The sequence below is a fragment of the Dasypus novemcinctus genome, chromosome 6, assembly GCF_030445035.2.
Source record: "Dasypus novemcinctus isolate mDasNov1 chromosome 6, mDasNov1.1.hap2, whole genome shotgun sequence".
Classification (NCBI taxonomy): Eukaryota; Metazoa; Chordata; class Mammalia; order Cingulata; family Dasypodidae; genus Dasypus; species Dasypus novemcinctus.
Window position 1 is genome coordinate 97,675,975 of NC_080678.1, and position 27,095 is coordinate 97,703,069.

Below are 27,095 nucleotides of genomic sequence, written 5' to 3' on the forward strand. Positions count from 1 at the left end.
ATCACTGCCTGCCATCAACACTAAATAAGCTTGTTAAAATAATGAACTTTTCTTCACTTTAAATACTTAGTAGCATGTAATACCAGAAACAGTCCCCTAAGAAGCCAGTTTGCAGGGAAGACAAGCCACCAACAAGTTTTCCTGTTGTAAAATTACCTTTTATTATCGTATCAATTCAGTTTTATATATATTTAATAATGATTTTTTGGAATTAGCCATTTAAATATCTTAATTTAAACAATGCTTCATTAAATTTCTTATAATTATTTATAACCATATAGACTATATTATTTTAAGACAACTTTTACCTTCACGGAACACATTCCCTTATTTTAAAGTTACCACAATACCTTCTACAACTTGCCACATGCAAATTAAGTTCCAAGAGTTAATGAAAAATTAGCCATCCTATTTTAGGACAAAACACATCTTTTAGAAAAAACTTATTAAATTTCAGTCAGCATTCCCACAAACTTTTAACTTTCTTTAATATTCATTTAAGTTTTACATCCTTCATTTTATCCTGTGAAGAAAAATAAACTATTCGTTTCAATCTAAGCAAGGATAACTTTTATGAAGACTTATAGTTAATTTTGTTAATCAAGACTTACAATTTTTATCATTGTAGATATCTTATTAACATTTAAACTTATGTATTAATATAATAAACTTATTAATGCAAGTGCTTATTTAATTTTTGGCCATTTGAATAGAGCTCTAAAAATTTTTTTTTTTACTAATTTAATATTTACCTTCCGGAGGTATCACAATATACACCGACATTGAATGAACAAACACAAAACAATTACAACACATTAACAGAAACATACAGTTTACAATTGACTCATAATTCTTACTTTCTTGGTATAGCTGCTTTTAAGTCTTCTGTTATATCACATCTTAGATTGTACTTTTTAAGATTTCTTCTGGAATCCATGTTGCCTGTAACATGCAAGCTTGTGCTTGGAAACATTTTTATTAGTTATCAGCAATCAGTTAAGATAACTTGAGCAGCATAAATGTAGTTAAGTTCTTATTTTGCAGTTTAGACAGACAGTTTAACACTTTGGCTTATTACTCTGTAAGACTATACTAAGACTTGAAGTTCCGGAGAAAACTATTGATTTAAAACTGAAAATTCATTTTAGACCTTGATAAAAATTTAGTACTAATTTTATTATCTTGGTTAAATAAGCCCCATCAGAATTAGCGTGGAAACAAAACACAAATGTTGACACGTTTTTCTCTTTTTCCAGTGGCTTAACTATATTAACCCTCACTAGCCCACAGCTACATTGTCATGTAGACAGAGGATTTGCAGAGTTGCTGCAAGAATAGTTTCCTTATCTTAGTTAACATTTTAACAGTTCTCTTGCAAGCCTGATTTCACTATCAAGGACTTTATTTATTATTTTTACCTGTTTTAAATCTTTCAATAGTTTAAAAAGTTTTGGTTCAGGATGAACTCAACACCCCTTGTAGATTCTTTGTATCTGGTGGTATGGCATGTAATGTTACAGGGAAAGCAGATAATAATTGTTTAACATAAGGCAAAGCATCAAAAACATCTGAAAACATTTCTAACTTAGGCTTAGTAACAGAAGGTAATTCAGGAGGTGCAGAGGGTTGTACTGGGTACACAGAAGTTATTTCATTAAGACTTCACTGAGCTTTTGTTGATGAAAGGGTTAATATCAGGATGAAGGGAAAAACCTGACAGTTTCCCATTCGCCTCAAGCTCCTGTTTGTGTTCCAATTTACTTTCTTTTATTTCAAATTTACTTATGGGTTTAGAAAATACAGTAATTTCATCTTTCTCTCCTTCAGACTGTAAAGGATCTAAGGCAGCAGCAATTCGCTGGCACAAAGCCCACACAGATAATAGTATAGTTTCTCCCTTTTTGATATGCTCTATGTAGTGCCCTCATTACCTATTTCCACTGTTTAAAGATTCTTTAAATCTACAGTTTTCACTGCGACTCTGACAGTTTAAAAAAAAAAAAAGACTTCAGTACCTGTGAATATTCTTCAAAGCATCCTTGATTACCCATACCCTGATGCTAGCGGAAAGCAGAACTTAATCATATGAAGCAGCAATTTACCCAGGTTAATTAATTTTGACACTCCTTACCTTAAAAAAGGCTTTTCAGCTTTCCTCATTCCTGATCCAGAGGTGGAAGATCCTACACTGCCATGTCTTGATGAATCCTCTGTCTCGGGCCCCATGTCTGGGCGCCATCTGTCGGAGTCTTAACCAGTGACCCGAGGGTATCGGGAATGAAAGAAAGAGAAAAGGGGGAAGGAAACAAGGAGAAAGGGAGAGAGAAAAAGAACAAGAGAGCTGGGATCAGAGGATCTGTGAGTAGAGACTCATCAGACAACTTTATTGATTACAAGGGGCTCTTATATACCACAGTGTATGTGTCTACAAGCAGGCCCACAGCAGCCTAAGTGCCATTAAGCATAAACATTAGCATTAACATAGTGTCCAGGTGACATCAAGGAGCAACACGTATTAACCATCAACATTACCTATAGTCTAAAGAATTTTCTTTTTAAAAAAATCTTATCTCAAGGTGCAAAGTCTAAGTGTTCTATACATTACAAAAGGTATGAGCTCATCTTTTCCTTCAGCCTGTAACAGCTTCAGCCCATTTGCTGGGAACTCCCAAATCACTGCATTCCTTAGGTTGCAAGGGTAGTCATGGAGACAGCACGTCTCTCCTTGAGAGGCCACTGTGCCTTAGTTTCCAACACCCAATAGGGATTCTTAAACCAATTTTATCTGACATTCATATAGATATCTCAATTGTTTTCCTTAGTATTGGACTCTGAATGTTTACTCCTTTTGTATTCCAATGTTTTGTGTTTAAATGCTTTAGGTGTAACGCACAAAAAACCAATAGTAATTTTTCTAAACCCATCTGGATAATTTGTATTTTTTATGGGGCTAATTTGGCCCATTTGTATTTACTGCAATTACTAAAATATCTGGAGTTGTTACCTATATTTTTCATATAGCTTCTATTTGTTCTATATTTATCATCCTTTACTCCCTACTCCTTTAATACTTCTTTCCTATTTGGTTTAATTTATTTTATAATACTTGGTTTTACTTTTCCATTTTCTTCCTTTTACAAGTTTGGAAGTTATGGGTATTATTTGCTAATTTTTGCATTTATCCATTAAATTTTACTATGTATATGTAAGTTAACAAAAGTCTCCAGCAAAATAAAAGGATTTTAGAACTGAATTCTAACTGACCATTAAAGTTCATTGACTTACATGCTGTTTTCTGGTATTTTATTTTTATCCCTTTCAAACCCAGCAGGTATTATTCTACATAATGTTTGTTTAGATTTAGCTACATCCTTACCAATTTCCTCCCAATACTGTTTCTCCACATTGTTTCCCAACTCAATAAATGGTATCTCTTTACTTATTCTCCAAAAACAACTTAACAAATCCCATTTGGGGTACACCTTCAAAATATATCCAGAACCCAGCATTTCACATGACCTCTATAAGTTTGAAGCTAGTGCAGGTCACCATCATCCCACACAGTAACCTCTGCGTATTTTATTGCTGTCTTCTCCCAATCCCACTCCATCCCCTCCGCTGGCATTTTCTCAGAACAGCAGCCCGAAAGGTACATAAATCAGACCATGTCACTTCTTTGCTCAAAACCCTCCAATGCCTAGAATATTCAGAAACCACATGGCTCACATTCTCCCTCACGTCGTTAAAACTTTTGTTCTGATATTGACCCCAAAAGGGCCTTCTGAAAACACCTGCTAAAATGGCATGCCACATTTCATTTTCCTCCAACACAAGAATATAGATTCCGTACCAGCAGGATCATTATATTGCTAACAGGGCTACTATCCTCAGCTCATAGATATAACTAATAAGTAAATTAATAAATGCTCGCTTAATAGCTACTGAATGAGTAAATGATATGTAATTAAAAGAAGACAACTAATAAGGAAAGAATAAGAAAAAGACCTAAGATGAGAAGCAAAATTTAATTTTTGGAAACATTTAAGAATGGCAAATCTTTTAAAAGTTCATGCAAAAAACAAAAACAGACATAAGAGCATTACCTGCAAGTGTGATAACTAAGGAATATGGGTCAATTATTCTCAGCCACTTCAAAAATGGTACCTCTTTAAAAAAAAAAAGATTCCTAAACAATCTCAAAGGTATGCATCTGAACTGACCCTCTGAAATCTATAATGTCACTTGATTTCTAGCTATTTAGGTACTCAGTAACTCACCTGGGTGGCTCTGGTAGCTGAGGATTCTTCTAATACCCACGGCTTCTCTCCTTGCTCCAACTTGAAGACCACTTCTGGCTTGGTAATGTAAAATCCTATGAAGGGAAAAAGACACAGGGCTTGGGCGAGGCTCATGCCCTCAGGACCTCTGAAGGAAGAGGATGATACAGCTTCAGGAACAGGGCCATCTAAGGCTTTCACTGGGGAGAGGAGACAAACACATTCTTTCTAGTGACAAAAAGGGATCAATCAATCAGCTTATAACTATGGCCCACAGGTCAGCTTTGAACCCTAAATTTCAATCCTAAAACCCATCCTCTACAAAGGATCATATATACCAGCAGCTTAAAAAAAGCCATTTGGAATGGCATAAAACACAATCCCTACCCACTGAGAGGAGGGGGCTGTAGTTCTCCAGCATCACGTCCCTATACAGGGTCCTCTGAGCAGGGTCCAGGTGCTGCCACTCCTCCTGGGTGAAGTCCACGGTCACGTCCCTGAATGACAGTGACCCCTGGAACAGCACATTCACATTCAATGTAAACTGACTGGAATGGGGTTACATACAATACATGTATGGTAATTAACACTTGTCACGTTAACTATTCATAGCTGAAGAAAAACTGCTACATAGAATACATACAACATATAACATAGTATAAGGATTCTGCCAGTGCACTAATTTTATCTCACATATTTTCACACTAGGTCCTGCCAATGTGCCACGAATGACACTGACCCCTAGAACAGCACATTCATATTCAATCTATACTGACTAAAACTGGATAATATACAATATGTTTGGGATCTAACACTTTTCATGTTCACTACTGATAGCAAAACAGAAAATATCACTTGGCATGTCTACTCTGTATTTGTTTGACGTGGCATGCTGGGGGAGAAATGGAAATTACAGAAGTATCCCAATCATGTATTAATTTCTTAATTCACACACACACACAAATTCTGTAGTTCCCCAGTACGCCTAGAACAATCAGTTTCTGCGAATGCAAAGATGAATTTTCAAAAAAATCTTGCTCTTGAAGAGCTCATGATATGATTGAGAGACATATAAAAATAAGTGCCTGCAATAAAGTATGACAGAAAAATGCTAGAAGTATCTAAAAGATAGAGGATGGCAAGTGTTAAGCATGGGAGAGAAGTTTTATGTTCTATTTTGAGACTGGGTTTCTTTAAGGAAAGTAAAGGTTTAAGACATTACACCTCAATCATGTGTTCTTAGGCTTATGGGCCAACAACAAAGCAAAGTCCTGCAAACATTAAAAACACCTGAGGGAAACAGATGTGGCTCAAGCAGGTGGGTGTCTGACTACCACATGAGAGGTCCCGGGTTTGGTTCTGGTGGCCCTTAAAGAGACGACGAGCAGACAGCAAGTGCAAGTAGTGAGGGGGAGATAAATAAAATTAATCTTTAAATTTAAAAAAAGGGAAGCGGATGTGGCTCAACTGATAGAGTGTCTGCCTATCATATAGGAGGTCCAGGGTTCAAACCCAGGGCCTCCTGGCCCATGTGGTGAGCTGGCCCATGTGCAGTGCTGCCACATGCAAGGAATGCCATGCCATGCAGGGGCACCCCCTGCATAGGGGAGCCCTACATGCAAGGAGCACGTCCCTCAAGGAGAGCTGCCCTGTGCAAAAAAAGCACAGCCTGCCTAAGAGTGGCAATGCATACATGGAGAGCTAACACAGCAAGATGATACAACAAAAAGAGATACAGATTTCCCAGTGCCACTGAGAATGCAAACAGACACAGAAGAACACACAGCAAATGGATATAAGAGCAGAAAATGGGGCAGGGGGAGAGAAATAAATTTTTAAAAAACCTAAATTCATTAATTTTTAAAAACTTGAAAATTTAATGGAATTACAAATAGTTTGTTGGAGAAAGGATCTGAAATGCATTAAGATAAAAATCCATAAACATAACCAGAAGCAAGAATATGAGTAATTCAGGACCAATTTCTAATGTCTGGAGACCTGCAAAATATTTATTAAAAGCTACATACACATACCATGAAATTTCTTTTTTTTTAAAGACACACATACGTGTTAATAAATATGCTAGTATTTTCCTCCAAAATACTGACAGATTTTCTTAATTACCATCAGGGTTATCATAATCCCAGTAAGAGGAGGTGCATTTGCAATGATCAAAAAAGTCATTACCTTCTGCCTAGAAGGTAAGAGGTAGAGAGGGCTTAGACATGCTGTGCTTGAAGTGTCTCTGGGAAAAGCAGGGCAGGCTCCCCAGGAGGCAGCTGGAGGGATGCTTCTGGGGCTCAGAACAGAAGCCCAGGATGAAGTTAAGGCCTGGGGGAGTCGCCGGCATCTCAGTGGTAGCTGAAGCCAGCAGTGAGTCAGACGGCTCCCAAGGGAAGAGCCTGTGGGGGCAGAAGAGCAGGTACTGGATCTGAAAGAGCCCTCCTCAGGAGCCTGGGAGAAGCCCAGGCCGTGAAGAATGAGAAAAAAATTATCTCAAAGGGAACACTAAACCCAGGAGAGGAGAGTTTAATAGGAACCCAAACAACCACTAGTTCTTCATTTACAGAAAATGAAGCAGCAGATATTTTAAGAAAACCAAGAGCATAACAATAAGAACTAAGTTAATCAAAACTAAACATGTGAGGAGCAGGGTGTATGGGAATCCTCTATATATTCTTTGTAACATTTATGTAATCTAAGTATCTTTTAAAAAATAAAAAAAATGAAAAGACAAAAAAAAAACTATGGAAAAAAACATCGCCACAATTGCCCTGGCCCGCGGGACGGCAACGAGGGCTCGAAACCTGCTGAGAAAGAATGGTGGGACAAGAGACACGAAGAATGACAGCAAGACAGTGTTCTGATCAAGCTGTGAATTTTATTGAGGGAACAAAGCATATATACTCTTGGGAAGGGGAAGGGTGGTGGGTGGAGGTGGAAGCTAGGGATTGGCTACTTCTGTTGCTGAGGTAGAAGGCAGACTTCAGTTTCACCGTCTTGCGCCTGCGCACTATCTTATCAGTCTGGGCAGTGGCGGGAAACGGAGAACAAAGGAGCAGGGAGGGAGAAGAACAAGGAAGTGACAGGGCAGATTTGAGTTCTGCCATGATGTGGGACCTGCCATGTTGTGGTGAACTAATTATAGTTTACTCAAATGAGAAAGTTGGCTCCTCTCTGGCAACCATGCTGCTGGCTCTGCTGAGTTCGGCGTGTACTTTATTTTGACTGCTCCCAACATCTCCTCCCTTTTTCTTTTATTAGCACAGTATTTCTCGTAGGCTAGCTGAGGGAAGTAGAGGCCTCATTTCCCTGATGTAGATGGCTCTGATTTTTTGGGAAGGGGTTTTATTGAGTGTGCAACAAAGGCAAATGGAATGAGGGGGGGCTGTGCCTGTCTTAGGTTGGAACCGCACCCAGTGAGCTGTTTCAGCTCACTCACGCACGTGACCAGTCTTACCCGTCATGGGGAGGCATGGCAGCAAAAGGCCATGTCCCTGTCTTAGGTTGACTGTTAGGTCGGTTCAGTTGCCCGTCATTGGCTAGCCAGCCCAGCTCCCTGAGCAGTCAGAATGCTATTGACGCATCCCGCCCATCTAGGCAGGCTGAGTGCGGTCAAAGCACCCTGCCTAGTGGCCTTAGCAAACAGAGCGCACCCCTGTAACAATGAGGCATACTTCTCAGAGATCAGTTAGGTTGTGCTTACCTCTAACTGTCTCCTGCAGTGCTGTGCCTTGCACTCAGCAGCTTATTGGCAGGGAGAGTTCATCCAGGAGGGGAGGCAGTCTGGATGGTCCATAGACACAACCTGGTCAGCGAGGTGGAGCCGGTGGTAATGCACCTGGATAGGCCTGCCAAGAGCGGAGTCAATTTGGTCCCTGACTAACTTGATAATTCTTTTTATGGCCCAAGGTCTGAAAGACAGTATGAGAAGTATAGTTATTAATGGGCCTAGTATAGGGAGGATGTAAGGAAGGATTCCATTGAATCCCCAGGAGAAGTTTCCCTGGGCTTCCCTTTCTCTTTTACGCTTTGCTAGTCTATTTCTGAGCTGAGCCATGTTATCTCTAATAAGGCTGGAATGATTAGCATAAAAGCAGCATTCCTCTCCTAATGCTGAATAAATCCCTCCCTCCTTAAGGAAGAGGAGGTCTAGCCCTCTGCGGTTTTGGAGGACAACCTCAGATAATGAATTTAGGGACTTTTCTAGATGGGAAATGGAGGTTTTGATGTGGGCTATATCTTCATTGATGTGGGCTATATCTTCATTGATGTGGGCTATATCTTCATCAATGGCTTGCCTGATAGAGGAGAAAGAAGTTTGTTGTGTAGTTAGGGCTGCTACTCCAGTGCCGGCTCCAGCGAGACCTAAAAGTGAAGTGATTGTGATGGTGGTAATGATTTCTCTTTTTTGTACATAGGCCGGTAGAAGGTGGCGCTGCCAGGAGTCAAAGAAATGGTTATCATTATGAAAATAAATGCAGGGGAGTATAATAGCAAGCACGCAGGTTTCACGGGTGGTGTTGAGGGCTTGGACGCTAAGATGTGGGGTGAGGCTGGTGGAGGAACACAGCCATTTTGTATTATTATGGGGTATTAAGAATGTTGCACTTGAAGCCTTTTACCTTATTTCAAACAATGCCAGAGTTGTTGGCATAAAAGCAGCACTGTTTCTGCAGAGCTAGACATATTCCTCCACGTTCTGCTGTAAGCAGCTTTAACTCTCTTCTGTAACACTACCTCAGCTAGAGAGTCTATTTGATCTTGAATATCTTGTATAGTGCTCGACAAAGCCTGGATATCATCAATTAATTGCTTAGATAATTTTATATGTTGGGTAAGAGAGAGAGTCCTAACCCCGCAGTACCAGTGGCTAGGGCTCCAGAAATGCCTAACAAAAAGTGGGATAAGTTGCACAGCTCTTCTAGAGTGGCTGGCAATGTAGTCCATGCTGGGGATAGGTACAGGTTTAGTTCTATTAATAACACTAACATCGGGGAGGAGGATGACTGGGAGGGCAGTATCCCTTCCCGCAATTCTCATATTTTAACGTTTTGCTTAACAATACTAGATTTATTTATATAGTAGAAACATTCTTCCTGGGGAAAAGGCAGGTTCCCCCTTTTTCAGCTGTAAGTTAAGGGCCTTGTGGTTTTGTAAAGCTACTTGGGCGAAGGATGTTAGTTGTGCTGCTGCATAGAGTTTAAGAGACTGCGCACTGGATTCTAGGCTAATTTGTTGTTGTTGTTCAAAGTATTGCAAGCTGATGAGGCCATGACCAAGAGCACCACGTGCTGTGGCAGCTGCAGCGACTGAACCTGTGAGGCTAATTTTTTACCAATATAGGGAGGAAGGTGGCTCTCTTTGACACAGATGGGGATAGTAAAATTTTTTAGTTTGCCTTCTCCATAGTATGTTAGTTGTGGGGTAATGGCTACTAGGATGCGAGGCCTCATTTTTATAGAATAGAACATTTTTTTGGGTTATAGCTAATTTTCCAACCACAAACACATAAGGATTTCTTACATATGCCTGAAGATGAATTTGATTTAAATGCAGATATTGACTATTCTTACTATTATTCCCAATCCATTCTATAGTAGGAGCTATTCCTAGAAAAACTTTCCACAGATACTTCTGCTTGTGTATAGATGTGATATTACACCATGGAGAAGGGATTCATTTCCCCTTCTGTTTCCAAACACTATTATTTTTAGTAAAAATTATTTATTGTTGTCCTTTACTATTTAGACCATGCCAAATAAATCTGTCATTATATTCAATGGGACTCCCCATAGGGGCACTTTCCCACACTATTCCATAGGAATCATAAAAAATGACAGATCCTCTTCCTATATGGCATTCTTGCCATCCTTCTTTATCCCTACCGTCTTTTTGTGGACAATTATAAGCAGGATTTTTAGTCATGATTAAATCGTAAGAGGGAAATAAAGTCACAATAAACTGAGTATTATTATTTTTGAAGATAGCTATGGCCCGATTTTTAACATACATACAGGAAGGATGATTACCAACGCATAAGCATTGATAATCAAATGGTAATATGAGATTATCGATTCTTTTTCTTAATAGGGTTTAATTGGCAATCGATTATCAATTGGTATAGGGAATATATGGGTTTTATTCAGATATATATTAAAGAATGGACTTTTCCAGGTTAACACTCTAAGTAATGGGGGGTTAGGTATATAGGCCTAATAAATGGAATTACTGGCAGCTTCCTTATTACTTATGATCACCATCATCAGAAGTTGTAGAAGACTCCATCTCTTCATTCTGGGGTTTAATCCTTTTCGCAGATAACTAAATTTGTTCTCCATTTTCTGAAATGATAAGAGCATAGCCTCACCCCCTTACTATAACCCTGCCTTTTTTTTTCATACATTGCTTAAAATCTTTCCAGAATATTGGTTGATCCTCATTTCCTGTGTCTACTGTAGATGTTTGACATTTTCTAAGTGAACATTCCACAGGTGTTAATGAATTATAAACATTAAGAAAATTTAAAGTAAATAAAGCTTTAGCTAACTGATCTTTTGGTGTTATAATACCATCATCTCCCCCTTTTTGTTTTAAAAGCATAGTTTTTAGGGTATGATGGCTGCATTCAATTATGGCTTGATCTGTAGGATTATAAGGAATGCTGGTATCATGTTCAATACCATATTTTAAACAGAAAGATTCAAAGGATTTACTAATGTAAGAAGGTCCATTATCAGTTTTAATTTTCAGAGGGCATCCCATTACAGAAAAAGCAGACCAGAGGTGTGAGTGAACATGATGGACCTGTTCCCCACTTTGAGCAGTAGCCCACATAAAATGAGAATAAGTGTCAATATAAACGTGAACAGATTGTAGTTTACTAAGGGATGGTATGTGAGTAACATCCATTTGCCATTAATTGATTAGGAGTCAGGCCTCTGGGATTAGTCCCAGCCTGAAAAGACACTGTAGTTAAGGGTCCACAGGTGGGACAGGTACAGATAATTCCTTGTGCCTGTAGTCTTGTTAACTTTTGATATTTATTTCACAGGCCTTTAGCATTAATATGAGTTAAAGCATGGCAATTGTGAGCACTTTGTAAACACCTTACTAATAAATCAGCTCAAGCATTATTTGATGTCATAGGACTAGGCAAAGAGGCATGAGAGATATATGAATAATGTAAATAGGTTTTAACCTAATGAGATGTTGCAAGTCTGCACAAAGTTGAGATAACTCATCAGTAGCAAAGATATGAGCTGTTTTAATATGCTTGACAGTTAAGACTTACATATTTAGAGTCAGAGACAATGTTCAAGGGCTCTTAAAACATTTGTAAAACTTTAATGATGGCTTAAAGCTCTGTGCATTGAGCAGATGAATAAGGAGTTGGCTAAACCTGTTCTTTTTGAAAAGTAACGTATGCTGCTTTTCCATTACTATTACTATCAGTAAATACTGTACAGGATGGTTGGGCTATGCACACAGCCTTGAAAAGCACTGCAAAAGTTTACTGTTGGGTTTTTTACAGATAGAAGAATGCAGCTGGCTTGATTTGTCTAAGAAGACACTAAAGAAAGTCTTAGCAAGTTTTAAAACAAAGTGATAGCAATACAGCTGGACTTTAACTTTTTGCAACAAACTAGCAGTATTTGGGATTGCTGCATACTAGTGTTGTTACTTTAATCTATGATAAGAGGTTGTTTTTGTGACATATACTCTTTTATAATAATTAAAACCATAATCAACCACATTGTACTTTTCTTTACTATTATGCTGAAATATTGGTAACTTTATACACTCTTAAGCATTCATAGGAATCTTTTACTCATACAACTTTAATTAACAGAGGGTTAAAAAATCCTGTTAATTTTATAACACTTTTAAACACTCTCAACTTATAACATATTAAATGAACTTAACTGTTTTTTCTTTCAAGGTAAAAGAACAAATCTCTTGTAATTAGTTTGAAATAAAAAGCTGCTTTTCAGGATCTGATTTTTAGAAAGCAGGTTTAAACATTATTTCCTTTAAAAGAGATAAGACCCTTTCTTCCTTGAACACTGAGGAAATGATGAGGTTAAAGCATAAGAAGCTGTTTTGATAAAACAGACTCTTTGTATACTGATTATTCAGGATATAAACTTTCCATAAACTTTCACCAGAACAGACTAATGATTTCAGAGACTTTGAAAAAGAACAATATTTTTAACTTTGATACATACTACTTGATACTAAGGCTTTTTCAAACTTTATAGACAGACTCATCAAATCTTACTTAACTTTAACCATAAAAATTTCTTTCCACAAATCTTCTACACTTTCAGTATTCATTTGTCCCACATTTTACTCTTACTCAATAATCAATCATTTTATTTCAGGATGAAATCATCTCCTGTTTCCTTAGTAATAAAAACACATTCCATATATCCCACATACTAAGTTACCAGGCAAACTTCTTACAACATATCACTGCCATCAACACTAAATGAGCTTGTTAAAATAATGAACTTTTCTTCACTTTAAATACTTAGTAGCATGTGATACCAGAAACAGTCCCCTAGAGGTCAGTTTGCAGGGAAGACTAGCCACCAACAAGTTTTCCTGTTATAAAATTACCTTTTATTATTTATCATCATCAATTCAGTTTTATATATATTTAATAATGACTTTTGGAATTTGCCATTTAAATACCTTAATTTAAACAATGCTTCATTAAATTTCTTATAATTATTTATAACCATATAGATTATATTATGTTAAGACAACTTTTACCTTCACAGAACACATTCCCTTACTTAAAGTTACCACAATACCTTCTACAACTCGCCACATGCAAATTAAGTTCCAAGAGTTTATGAAAAATTAGCCATCCTATTTTAGGACAAAACACCTTTTTGCAAAGACTTATTAAATTTCAGTTAGCATTTTCACAAACTTTTAACCAAATGTTCATTTAAGTTTTGCATCCTTCATATTATCCTGTGAAGAAAGATAAGTTATTTATTTCAATCTAGGCAAGAACCATTTCTTATGAAAAGGCATAGTAATTTTGTTAATCAAGACTCACAATTTTTATTATTGTAGATATCTTATTAACATTTAAACTTATGTATTAATATAATAAACTTAAGTTTTGATATAAGTGCTTATTTAATTTTTGGCCATTTGAATAGAGCTCTTTTAAAAATTTCTAGTAATTTATATTTACCATCCGGAGGTATCACAATATACATTGACATTGAATGAACAGACAGACAAACAGAAAAGAATTACAACACATTAACAGAAACATACAATTTATTTACAATCGACTCATAATTCTTTACTTTCTTGGTATAGCTGCTTTTAAATCCTGTTATATAGCACATCTTAGATTGTACCTTTCAAGATTTCTTCTGGAATTCATGTTGCCTGTAATATGAAAGCTTGTGCTTGGAAACATTTTTATTAGTTATCAGCAATCAGTTAAAATAACTTGAGCAGCAGTTAGGCAGACCATTAGCACACATTTTTGGACAATTACTGTAAGACTATACTGAGACTTTAAGTTCTGGAGATAATTATTGATTTAAAACTGAAAATTCCTTTTAGACCTTGATAAAAATTTTGTACTCATTTTATTATCTTGGTTAAATAAGCCCAATCAGAATTAGCATGGAAATAAAACAAAACACAAATGTTGCCACATTTTTCTCTCATACCAGTGGATTAACTATATTAGTCTTCACTAGCCCAGAGCTACATTGTCATGTAGATAGTAGGGAGCCCAAAGAGCTGTGAAAGGGGTGGGCGTTTGCTGGAACAGAGTTGATTGCCTTATAAGCTTGCTTGGATTTTGGGGCTTGTGGCTGGCCTTGTTGATAGGTGGGGCCAATTTCAGAACAAAGCCTGAAGTAACCAGACAAGTTCTACTACTTTCTATAAGATCTAACTGCGCCCTGATAAGCCACATTTGCATCTACAAAGGCAATTTGCTTAACAAAGTCTGTTTCTGTGTTGGTATCGCCAAACAGTTTTTCTGCAGCCGTGCACAATTTGCCTACAAACTTTGAAAAGGGTTATTCTGGCCTGAACGGGGAAGGCGAGCTGAGGGTTTTTGCCTTTGGTGTCGGGAAGTGAGATGCTTATAAGAGTTTGAGTGAGTTCCCGAATACTGCGCATTTCAGTGCGAAGCTCACTAATTTCAGAAGAACCTGAAAGAGCTGGAGGTTGCTTGAGGTTTGTAAGAGAAGGCATTAAAGCCAAAGGATATAAAAACGGAGGATTTAGATTGGAAGAGATTCCATTTGGAGGGGGTTTAAAGGGTGGGAGTGGGAGCAGCTCAAGGTTGCATTCCATGTTCTTATCAAGAGTCTTTGGGTTGTGTTTGCCATTGCCATCCTCAGGAGAGGGGGCGGAAGGCATGGCAGGGCATAGGTGCTCAGTATCTACATCATCGAGGGAGATTAGGCTAGGAGACCAGAGCCCAGGTGCGAGGGGTGGGGTTGCGAGTGATGTTCAGACCTTTTACTGCAACCTGAAGGGGGTTGAGAACTTAATTTTAAAGCAGTCTCCCCTTCTGTAACTAAATTCTTTTTATCAGGAGGTTGGGGGTGATTCCTAGTACATCTTGTACTAGCTGCCAGTAGCTAAAGGCGGTGACGGGGACCCTTTCAGGTTCAAAAGTTTTATAATAGTCAGTTAAACAGTCACCTACTCTACTCCAACACTTTGCATTTATTGTGCCCTCCTCGGGAAACCATGGACAGGTTTTGATAATAAACTTGAAAAACTCAGTTAAACTTTTCTTTTTAACCTTAACTCCTCATGTCTTGAGTGCCTCTTTACCTGGCAAATAAACAATGAATGTGAAGATTCTGCTTGTCCCATGATTATAAAGAAATGAAGTGAAATGAAGTATTTCACTTACCCATTTGGCCACTGCCAATGACTGAAGAATTCACGGGTTGATGCTGAGGTCCTCCTTTCTGCCGCTGAAATGTGGCCTTTTGTCGGCCGATATGCAGGGAGCGCTCCCCTCCTTGGTGAAGCAGCGTTCTTTTCTCAATTACAGGGAATCGTCGAGCCCCACGTCGGGCGCCAGTCTGCTCCGGCCTGCGGGACGGCAACGAAGGCTCGAAACCTGCCGAGAAAGAATGGTGGGACAAGAGACATGAAGAATGACAGCAAGACAGTGTTCTGATCAAGCTGTGAATTTTATTGAGGGAACAAAGCATATATACTCTTGGGAAGGGGAAGGGTGGTGGGTGGAGGTGGAAGCTAGGGATTGGCTACTTCTGTTGCTGAGGTAGAAGGGGACTTCAGTTTCACCATCTTGCACCTGCACACTATCTTATCAGTCTGGGCAGTGGCGGGAAATGGAGAACAAAGGAGCAGGGAGGGAGAAGAACAAGGAAGTGACAGGGCAGATTTGAGTTCTGCCATGATGTGGGACCCGCCATGTTGTGGTGAACTAATTATAGTTTACTCAAATGAGAAAGTTGGCTCCTCTCTGGCAGCCATGCTGCTGGCTCTGCTGAGTTCGGCATGTACTTTATTTTGACTGCTCCCAACACGCAATAAATGGGTAAAAAAATGGCTTTTAATTCAACAGGTATTCTTAGATATACTGAGAAAAGAGTTTAAAGAACCAACTTCAACTAAAAGGAATCATCAGAGGGCAAGAAAGAGCTCCCCGAAATTTAAAATCTTGACTGCTCAATTGTGAAAATCAAGGACAAAACTCTCAACTGAAGACCTGAAATAGAATGGATATATATATTTTTAAAAACTGTGCAAATCTCCTAAAACACAGGACAAAAGATAGAGTCTGCAGGACTGAGCCTTCTTTTCTGAGCATCTAAAATAGTTAACCATTTTCCAGATCATTAGAAACACTGGTGAAGGGGCATGGCCCACCAAAGACTGAGAGTGAAGCATAAGCTTAGAGAACACCCTCCCTTCCCACACCTTACAGTACACCAGCAGGGCTCAGTGCAGTAACAGTGGGTGTCAGCGCAAGAGCTGTGAGACAGACTCTCTCAACAGGAGTCCCGAGGGAAGTGCAAAGTCAAGAGGGAAGGAAAAAACAAGGACACTGGAGGAATTTGAAGCCTCTTTCATCTACAGCTATAACAAATGTTAAACACAGCCAGCTCCTGGCCAGAATAACATAAATCCTCATGCTAAAGCCTATTTACTTCAGTTCCTATTACCTAATAGCACATGTCCAGCTTTCAACAAAAAATTTCAAAAAATGCCAAAAAGGCAAGCAAAAATACACTCTGAAGATGCAAAGCAATCATTAGAACCAGACTCTGACATGGCACAGATGTTGGAATTATCAGAGAAGAAACAAAGTGACTTTGAGAGATATGTTCAGGACTTGAATGGAAAAATCAGACAACATTCAAGAACAGATGAATAATATAAACAGAGAGAGAATCTCTGAGAAAAAAAATCAACAGGAAATGTTAGAAATAGAAAACACAGTAACTTCAGCCATAAAAAGGAATGAAGTTCTGATACAGGCTATAAGAAGGAAGAATCTTTAAAGCATCATTCTGTGTGAAATAAACCATGATTCATGATTCCACTTATATGAATAGGCATATTCATATAGACAAAAAGAAGATTGGAGGTTACCAAGGGGTTGGGGAAAGGGGAATGGGGAGTTCTTGCTTAATGCACAGATTTTCTGTTTATGGTGTTGAAAATGTTCTTTTAATGATGTAATATGATGGTAATGTTAGCACAACATTGTAAATGCAATTAATGACACGGAATTGTACACTTAAAAATGGCAACAGGCAAATTTTAAGTTATATATATATATATCCACATTTAAAAATTTTTTAAACACATTAACAGAAATGAAGACTGCCTACCATGGGCTCATCTGTAGAGTCTAAACAACTGAAGAAAGAATCAGAGAACTTGAACAGAAACTTACAAACTGGAAGAAAAAAAAAGCACATAATACATGGAGCTGGATTATGTGAAGTAATAATGGTCAAGAATATTTCAAAAGTAACAAAATATCCAGGAAGCACAGAGAACACCAAACAAGATAAATACAAAAGATACACATGAACATGTCCATACAGATCAAAATCAAACCACAGAAAACCAAAGACAGAACAAATACTGAAAGAAGTCAGAGGAAGTTTAAAAAAAAAAAAAAAACCTTACCTACAGAGAAACAAGAATAATAACAGGCAATGTCTCATCAGAAACCACACAAGAGGAGAAAGGAGTGAAATACATAAGAGATGAAAACAACACATTGAAGCATATCTGTATAATTCCAAAAAAATCATACAAGCCTCCAGATGAAAAGAACAGGTTGCTCATAAAATAGAGAAATACCCTAGCTTTAGATGTCTCCTCTGCAGTAGTAGAAGGAATAAGATAATGTGATTATGAAAAAGAACTTCAATCCAAGAATCCTCTGCACAAATAGCTTTTCATACTACAGGCCAAAAATAAGATGTGTTCAGACTGCAGTCTCGAAAAGTAAATGACCCAGATGACCTCAGCAGAGAGGAAACTGAGGTGTTCCTACAAACCAGGAAACAAATCTCAAGCAGGGAGAACACGAGGAGGAGAAGAAGTAGCAAATAGTAAATCTCGTTTTAGATCAATGGTTACAACTAAATGAATAATGTTAACATGATTTGAAATGCACAATGTAGTATTAAAGAAGAGTAACTGAAACTGAAGAAATTCAACATAAGGGAAAAGATATATATATTAAAAATATGGAAAAATTACTGATATATTAGCAAAATGATATACTAGTAGAAATTAGCAAATTGAAGGAATATGGGGATGGGATGGGATGGGGGACTGAAGCTTTCTAGAGGTTGTCTAAGGAGGTCTGGAAGAGGAGGAGTGGCAACCACAACACTGTGGAACAGCAGGAGAGCATTTAAGTAATCTGGAACATTAATAGATACAGGCTCAGTTATAATAATTAAAGGTAGGCTGATAACCACAAAAAATGAAAATCAGAAAATTACCAAATCAATAGAGAACAAAAAAGAAATGAGAATTCTGAACAAGCCAGAAAAAGTAAAGAAACTAAAAAAAGTATAATGGTACAAATTATAATGTATATGTTATGTTTTATTATATTAAATATAATACTTGATAAACCAAGACAGAAAGCAAATATACAAATTATCACAGGAAATACGAATGCCTGAATTCCTTATCTGAGACAATCACATTGGTTTTAAAAAACAAAATCCAGCCATAAGTTGTTTTTAAAAAAAGACAAATCTGAAACAGAGATAAAGGTAGAAAATAAAGGAATAGGCAAAATATTTCAGGAAAATGAAAATGCAAATAAAAAATTTTCAGGAGAATGCAAATGCAAATAAAAGGGAAGCAAGCACTTATCTATATCAAGTGGAACTTGCAGCCTTAACCTTTCCATGATATAAACACAGATATCATATAATGATAATTAGCAAAATTAAGTCAAAAGGATAAAAGTCGTTATTTCTATGAAGCCAAATTTAAAAACAGCAATACAAGATAATTTGACTACAGAAAACAAACTATAGGGAGAGGTTAAGTAGCTCTTTCAATTTATGACAGATCAAGGAGACTACAAATAAGTAAACAGAGCTATCGTGATGAATTATACAAACAGCGATTACTCATTTTGAGGCAGGTTAGTTTAGAGAATGAGAGAAGGTGGCTGAGACCTGCAAAGAACATGGCTGAGAGATACCCCCTCCCCTGCCATCAAAAAGAAACCCTGCTACTAAGAACAAAGCTGCAAAGTCCCTGCCTAGACCCTGGCCACAGGGTTCCATTTGGAACTCTTTCCAGGGTCAAGGGGAAGCCCCAGATAACTGCAAATAAAAGGCCTCATTATTGGTCCCCTGGGGCAACCAACCAGAACACCAAAGTGCTGCTGTTGTAGAATTTGAGAGAGGTTCAATTCTTTGCATATAGAGAGGCCAGGACTCAGGAATGATTTTGAGAAGGAAAAATGGTTTATTGGCGGCCGGCCACCAGACTCAGGAGCTTTCTGTTTAGATCTCAACCCCTGAACAAGATTTTTGAGTCCTTTTTATACAGAGAGAAAAGGCCAAATGGTCCTTTTGTTTCAGTTCTCAATAGGCTTGAATTGGCATATATATCTTCCACATCTTAGGTTGAGCTTTTAGCAGGGACCCCAGGCATTCTAGATAAGCTTTTAGCATATTTGGTTTGCATTTCCCCTGAATACTTAAAGTTTATAGACCTTGCATTGTTAAACTGTTTCCTGCTCACCAAGGGCAGGAATGCAGCCTTTTATCATCCCACAGGAACAAGTCACAGATAGTTTGGATTATCTCTGAAGAGACAAAGAGCCTCCCACCCATAGCCCACATCACTGGGGCCCCTCAACATTAGGAAGGGGGAAGAGGGAAGGTCTTAAAAAGGCCTAAACTGGGGCCCCACAAGCCTGTCTCCCCCTTCCACATGCCCACACCCATGTCTGGGGTTGCCCACTGCTTTTCTTTTCTTTTTTCTTAATAGACTCTTTACTCCCTTGCCTATAACTTGTCCTTAAATTCTTTTATGCGACATAGCCAAGAATGCAGAAGGCCAGAACCCACAGTGTTCCACTAACAATTTTACTCTTTCAGGGACAATTTGCAAAACTTGATGAGGTAGTAATAATGACACCTAAAATCTAATGGTATTTACTCTATACCAAGTATTCTTCTAAGTATTTTCAAATTACATAATCTAATAATTTCACGACAGACCTGTAATATATAATTTTCCTCAAAATAAAAGGCAAGAAAATCAAAGCAAAAAAAAGTTAAGTAGCATACCAAAGGTTACCCAACTACCCAAATAAGGAGGGAGGGGTAGATTCAGGAAGGAAACCAGGGCATCTGACAACAAAGCACTTAATCATTTGATCACATTCTGATCACTGAGAAATTTTTAAATGAATTCTAAAATGTAGAAATTTTACAACCTGTATCAATTATGGGCTTTAAAACTGAGATGAAAATGATGATTTCACCAAAGATATATACTCATCAATAAAGGAAAAGTTCCCTAAATAAAGCTTTGGATCTAAGATAAATACCAAATCCAAATTAAGTTGTCTTTACATGACAACATAAGAGCCACAAATAAAGTTCATTTGTCTAACTCATTTTTTAATTTAAAAAAATAACTGAAAATAATTATTCATTACATATTTATCTAACAAAAATTGGAAAAAAAAAGAAATAAAGGAAAACAGGACAAGATAACAATAAAATCAGTGATGGATTAAAATAAAAGAAATAAGGAAGAAAGCTAAATAAAATTAAAAGCAGTTGGTTGAAATTAGCCCATAAAAGAGAATAAATGTAAACCTACTATCGGTAAGGAAACAAGGTGATAAAATAAAACTTTAAACAGCTTTGAGAAATGAAACTTAAAAACCAAACTTTATAAGGGAACAGATGTGACTCAAGCAGTTCCCACATGGGAGGTCCCAGGTTTGGTTCCCAGTGTCTCATAAAAACAAAAACAAACAACAAGCAAACAAATGAAGGAAAAAGAAGAAAAAAACAATGCAGGAAAGCCAATATGGATCAGTGGCTGAATGCCAGCTTCCCACATACAAGGTCCCAGGTTCAGTACCCGGCCCCAGTACCTCAAAAGAAAAAAAAATTTTTATGAAGAAAATAAAACCATAGAAAATAGAAAAATATCACAATCCTTATTTAAATGTTCCTAATATTGGCAGACTACATATAGGAGTATACTAAAAGAAGAGTACAGCATGTCCCATTAGATTATTTTCTCTATAAAAGTGATGACTTTGTTGTTCACCACAATATTTCCAACACTATAACCACCAGTGCTCACTATATGTTCACTGAATAAACTTAATGACCAAATAAGATTTATATCAGGAATGTAAGACTACTGCAACAATAGGAAACTTATCGGAGATATTAATTTTTTTAAGGAGGTACCAGGGATTGAATCCAGGATCTTGTACTTATAAAGGAGGCACTCAACCACTGGGCTACACCTGCTCCCCAAGGAGATATTAAATTAATTCATTAGTTGTGGCTACAGATAAATATATGAATGTCACTCGCTAATGGGCACTTAGATACATATTTTAAACTATGGTAGCCAATGATAACTTGGAAATGGAATGGCTATCAGCCAGTTAGGGGTAATGTCAAAAACAGTAAGTTTTTATGAATAAATTCAGTTTTGTTTGAAGAAGACATTTGAACAAAGTCCTGAAGGGAGAAGGAAGAAAGGGAGGGAGGAAGAAAAGGATAAAGGGAGGAAGGGAGGGAAGAAAAGGAACAAGGAACAACTGATACAAACAGAAAACAAAAAGATGATGGAAAAACACAAAAATATCAATATTCACATTAAATATATGTGGCCCATATATTCCAACTAAAAGGCACATATTGTCAGATTGGATTAAAAAACAAAAAGCAACATCTGTTTAAATACAATAGTCAATAAACTCTCATTAGATATAAAGACACAAATAGATTAAAATTAAATGGATAGAAACAACCAGCAAGATGGCAGCAGAGGAAGGAGATCCTAGAGTCAGCTCCTGCTACAGAATAGCTAGTAAGCACCCAGAGCTAAAAAGCACCTGTTTGGGGGCTCCAAGAGACTGGAAGAGCAACCTGGAAGGAATGGAAGCAGGAGACCACCCACCTGCAGAGAGGACTCGTAGAGTACTCCACACCACAGAGGCTGGCACCCATCCTCCACAGGAGGCCCAAGCCACCTCGGGAGCTATTGCACAGCTGGAATTGGAAGCTCCACTTCCCAAAAATGGGGAAGGAAGAGACAGAGGGACACCAACTTCAGCTCTGATTATTAAATTTGGTAGGCTAAAGAATAATCCCAAGAACAGCTGAAGTTTGAACCTGTCCAAGTCAGAAAGAGGCTGGTAGCCTCCATTTTAACGCTATCCCTGGCACAAGGGGAAGCAGAGTGGGCTGAAAATCCCAGTGCTGGTAGGAACCGGCTTCTTTCCATGCAGATCACATTGCAGCTCCACTTTAAGCCCCAGCTCTACCTCCAGCAGGGAGGAAGCTGTGGGGACCTGTGCCAGCCTCTCCAGGAAAACAGAGACCATGCTGTGGAGGCCAGTGATCACCCTACTCTAGTGGCACAAACCATGCAGGAAGCTTTTCTGTGGCTGGAAGTGGAAGCCCCATGTCCCAAAAAGAGGGTAGGGAGAGACAGTTGGCCACCGACTCAATTACTGATTAGTAAATTCGGCTAGCTAAAGTATAACTCTAAGAACAGCTAAAGTCTGAAACTGTCCAAGTCGAAAAGAGGCCAGTGGCTACCATTTTGACTCTGCCCCAGCATGAGGGGAAGCGGGGCTGACTGAAAATCACAGTGACAGTAGACAACTGTTTCTTTCACCCAGATCAGCCTGCAGCCCTAGCCGAGGCTTCAGTCCCACCTAGCAGGGAGGAAGCTGTTGAGACCTGCACCATCTCTAGGTAACTGCAGGGACATTTGGCTGGCCCAGACTAAACAGTAGGAAATCTACCAGGGCAACTGCAGTCATTTTGTACCCGCATGGCATAGATTGCTGCCCACACCTATAGCTCCATTCCAGCCCCAGGTAGGGGAGAAGGAGGTGTGAAGCTTCATCAGTCTCTCTGGGCAACTACAGTCTAGGCCTGCACAACTTGGATTACTATACATAGCTGTGGCTCTGTCCCTACCCCTCACAAAGGAGAAAGTTGGGAGAAGCTTTATTGGTTCCTGGGGCAATAAGGGCAGCTTGAGCCTCCACAGCTTACAAAACCAACTAGATCCCCGGCTCCTACTACACAACCACCAAGGGAGAAAGGGCAGGAAGCCCTCAACTGGAGGGGAAAGCTGCACCCAGAAAAATATGTCTAGTAAGCCAGATGCCAAGACACCAACAAAAAAATTACAATCCACACCAAGAGACAGGAAGTGGAGACAACTAATCACAGATGTTCAAACAATCTCCTTAATAAATTCAATGAAATGGCTAAAGAGATTAAGGATATTAAGAAGTCACTGGGAGAGGGAAGCAGATTTGGCTTAATGGATAGAGCATGCACCTACCAATGGGAGGTCCACGGTTCTAACCTCACGCCTCCTTGACCCGTGTGGAGCTGTACCATGCACAGTGCTGATGCGCACAAGGAGGGCCATGCCACGTGGGGTGTCTCCCGCATTGGGGAGCCCCACGTGCAAGAAGTGTGCCCTGTAAGGAGAGCTATCCAGTGTGAAAAAAGTGCAGCCTACGCAGGAGTGGTGCTGCACACACGGAGTGCTGACACAGCAAGATGATGCAACAAAAAAAGACAAGAGATTCCCAGTGCTGCTGACGAGAATACAAGCAGACACAGAAGAACACACAGTGAATAGACACAAACAGCAGAAAACTGGAAGGGCCCCTCCCCCCGCAGGGAGAGAAATAAATAAATAAATAATAATTTTTTAAAAAGGAAGATAAAACTGGGGGAAGCAGATGTGGTTCAAGTGATAAGGCTCCGCCTACCATATGGGAGGACCCAGGTTCGATCCCTGGGACCTCCTGGTAAAAAAGAAGACAAAGTGTACCTCCACACTGAGCCAGTACCCACACAGTGAGCCGAGTGCCCACGCAAATGCCTGCATGGTGCGCCAAGTACCCACATGAGTGCCCGCATGGTGAGACAGTGCCCACATGGTGAGCCAGGGCCAGTGCAGTAAGCCAGTGCCTGCACAAATGTGTCATGAAGCAAGACGATGATGCAACAAAAGGAGAGACAAATGGGAGAGTCAAAATGAAGCATAGCAGACATCAAGAAGTGAGGTGGCACAACTGACAGGGAACCCCTCTCCACATCAGAGGTCCCCAGGATCAAATCCCTCTAAATCCTAGAGGAGAAAGATAAGAAGACAAAAAATAGAAATAGATACAGAAGATCACACAGCAGATGGACACAGATAGCAAAAACAGCAGGTGGTGGAGGGGGGAAATAAATAAATCTTTAAAAAAAAAGAAGACATTGGATGAGCACAAAGAAGAATTTGAAAGCACACAGTGGAAAATAGCAGATCTTACAGGAAGGAAAGGTGCAATAAATTAAAAATACACTGCAATCATGTAACAGCAAATTTGAGAGGCAGAAGAAAGGATTGGTGAACTTGAAGAAATGGCCTCTGAAAGCAAAAATACAAAAGAAGAGATAAAGAAAATAATGGGAAAAATTGAACAAGTTCTCAAGGAAGTAAATGACAGCAAGAGATGTGCAAACATATATGTCATGGGTGTCCCAGAAGAAGAGAAGAGAAGAGAAAGGGGGTAGAAGGAATATTTCAAGGAATAATGGTAGAAAATTTCTCAACCCTATTGAAGGGACATGTCTAAGAAGCACAATATACTCCCTTCCAAATAAATCCAAATAGACCAAGTCCGAGAGAAATATTTATCAAAATGTCAGATGTCAAAGACAAAGAGAATTTTGAGAGCAGCAAGAGAAAAGCAATGCTTAACATGTAAGGGATACCCAATAAGACAAAGTGCTAATTTCTCAACAGAAACCATGCAGGCAAGAAGACAGTGGTGTGATATATTTAAGACACTTCAAGAGAAAAACTTCCAGCCAAGAATCTTATATCTGGCAAGATTGTCTTTCAAAACTGAGGGGAAGTTTAGAACACTCACACGTACATAGAAACTGAGAGAGTTTGTAATCAAGAGACCAGCTTTACGAGAAATACTAAAGAGTGTGTTATACTCTGAAAAGAAAATACAGTAGAGAGAGGCTTGGAAGAAGTCTAGAAATGAAGATTATATCAGTAAAAGAGTTAAAAGTCTCAAAAGAGTGGTGAAAATAAAGTATGACAGATAAAACTCAAATATTTTGGAATAAACTTAACGAATGATGTAAAGCACTTGTAGTCAGAAAACTACAACTCATTGTTAAATCAAAAAAGACCTAAATAATTGGAAGAATATTCCATTCTCACAGACTGGAAGACTAGATATCATTAAGACATCAATTCTATTCAAAATGATATACAGATTCAATGTAATCCCAACAAAAAATTTCACCACCATTTTTTAAATAAGTGGAAAAAATGATTATCAAATTTATTTGTAAGGATAAGGTGTCCTGAAGAGCTAGAAACATCTTCAAAAGAAAAGCAAAGAGAATCAGCAAGATGGGGGCAGAGTAAGGAGCTCCTAGAGTCAGCTCCTGCTACAGGGCAGTTAGCAAACACCCAGAGCTCTCTGGAGCTGCTGAAGCACCTGTTTGGGGGCTATGGAGGCCAGGAGAGCATCCTGCAACATCCTTGGGGGAGTGGAAGGAGGAGACTGCCCGTCTGCAGAGAAGACTCATAAGTAGAGCACTCCATGCCATGGAGGCTGGTGCCCATCCTTCACCGGAGGCACAGGCTGCCTCAGGAGCTGTTCCAAGGCTGGAATTGAAAGTTCCACTTCCCCAAAATGGGGGAGGAAGAGACAGTTGGGTACCAATTTCAGCTATGATGAGGAAATTCAGTGGGCTACAGTATGATCCTGAGGACAGCTAAGGTTTGAGCTTGTACAGGCCAGAAAGAGGCCGGGAGCCACCATCTTAACTCCACGCCTGGCATGAAGGGAAGTGGGGTGGACTGAGGATCCCAGTGGTGGTGGGGACCGGCTTCTTTCCATCCAGATCATATTGCAGATCTAGCCTAGGCCCCACTGCCACCTCCAGCAGGGAGGAAGCTGGGGGGACCTGTGAGGCAGGCTGAAGTCTGGCTGGCAAGCATAGCCGTGCCCAGTGGGGAATATGCGCAGCCCACCACTCGGGTGTAGGGCGGCTGGAACAGGTGAACTGCCCTCAGCCATGGAACGGGTGCACTGCCCTCGGCCCTGCCCAGGCAACCGATACCGGCCTGCTGATAGCCAGCAGAAGCTGCCTACACCCACATGCCCCTCCCACACTATCAAGCCGCAGCACAAGCCGCACCATGAAAGGCAAGGAACTAGTCCCTATCAATCATTCCCAGCCCCGTTCCCCTTTCCCGCCTGTGCCGCCCCTTCACCAACCTAGAATCTGCCTCTTCCCCCCAGCAACTGCTCACCACCGCCAATCCTATCCCCCTTTGGCCACAGCCAATCAGTCCCCTGCTCACTCCCCCATAACCCTATATAAACACATGTTCTTCCCTTAATAAATTAGACCTGTGTACTCACCTCGTCTCCGTGGTAGTTCCTCTGCCGCGCGCCCTCCATGCCTACGAGCCCCAGCAGGAGCCTAGGCCTCTCCTGCGCCCTCATCTCCCAGACTGGACCATCGAACCCCGTAGACCTGCACCAGCCTCTCCGGGAAATTACTGGCCAAGCCACAGAGGCTGGTGATTATCCTGCTCTAGCAGTATAAGCAGCCCCAGGAGCTATTCTGTGACAGGAATTGGAAGCTCCATTTCCCAGAAAGAGGAGAGGAGAAGACAGTTGGCTGGTTGACTGCCAATCTCAGCTACTGATTGGGAAACTTGGCTGGCTAAGAGATAACCCTGGATCAGCTGGGGTGTGAACCAGCTCAAGTCAGAAAGAGGCCAGTGGCTGCCATTCTGACTCTGCCCCCAGCCTGAGGGGAAGCTGGGCTGATGCACATCTGCCTGCAGGCCCCCTAGGCTTCAGCCCCGCCTCTGGCAGGAAGGAGGCTGAAGAGCCCTGCACTAGCCTATATAGGTAACTGCAGGGAACTTTGGCTGGCATAGACTGAAAATCAGAAGTCTGCATAGATTGCTGCCCACACCTGCAGCTCCATCCCTGCCCCATGTAGGGGAGAAAGAGATGTGAAA

At 39.6% G+C, this 27,095-nt stretch overlaps 1 long non-coding RNA gene across 3 annotated transcripts; it reads right to left on the reverse strand.

Annotated features, from left to right (window-relative positions):
• Nucleotides 1-248: 248 nt before the first annotated feature.
• LOC101434578 (uncharacterized) lies at nt 249-15,455 on the reverse strand. 3 transcript variants are annotated; one of them, XR_009186204.2, is made up of 4 exons: nt 7,984-8,932; nt 4,665-4,791; nt 4,278-4,372; nt 249-2,249 (listed from the first exon to the last, which is right to left on the reverse strand). It is a non-coding gene; the product is annotated as an uncharacterized lncRNA (long non-coding RNA). The 3 variants fall into 3 exon arrangements; XR_011649079.1 differs by lacking the exons at nt 4,665-4,791; nt 7,984-8,932 and adding an exon at nt 15,193-15,455; XR_009186205.2 differs by lacking the exon at nt 4,665-4,791 and having other exon boundaries at nt 7,984-8,930.
• Nucleotides 15,456-27,095: the final 11,640 nt, after the last annotated feature.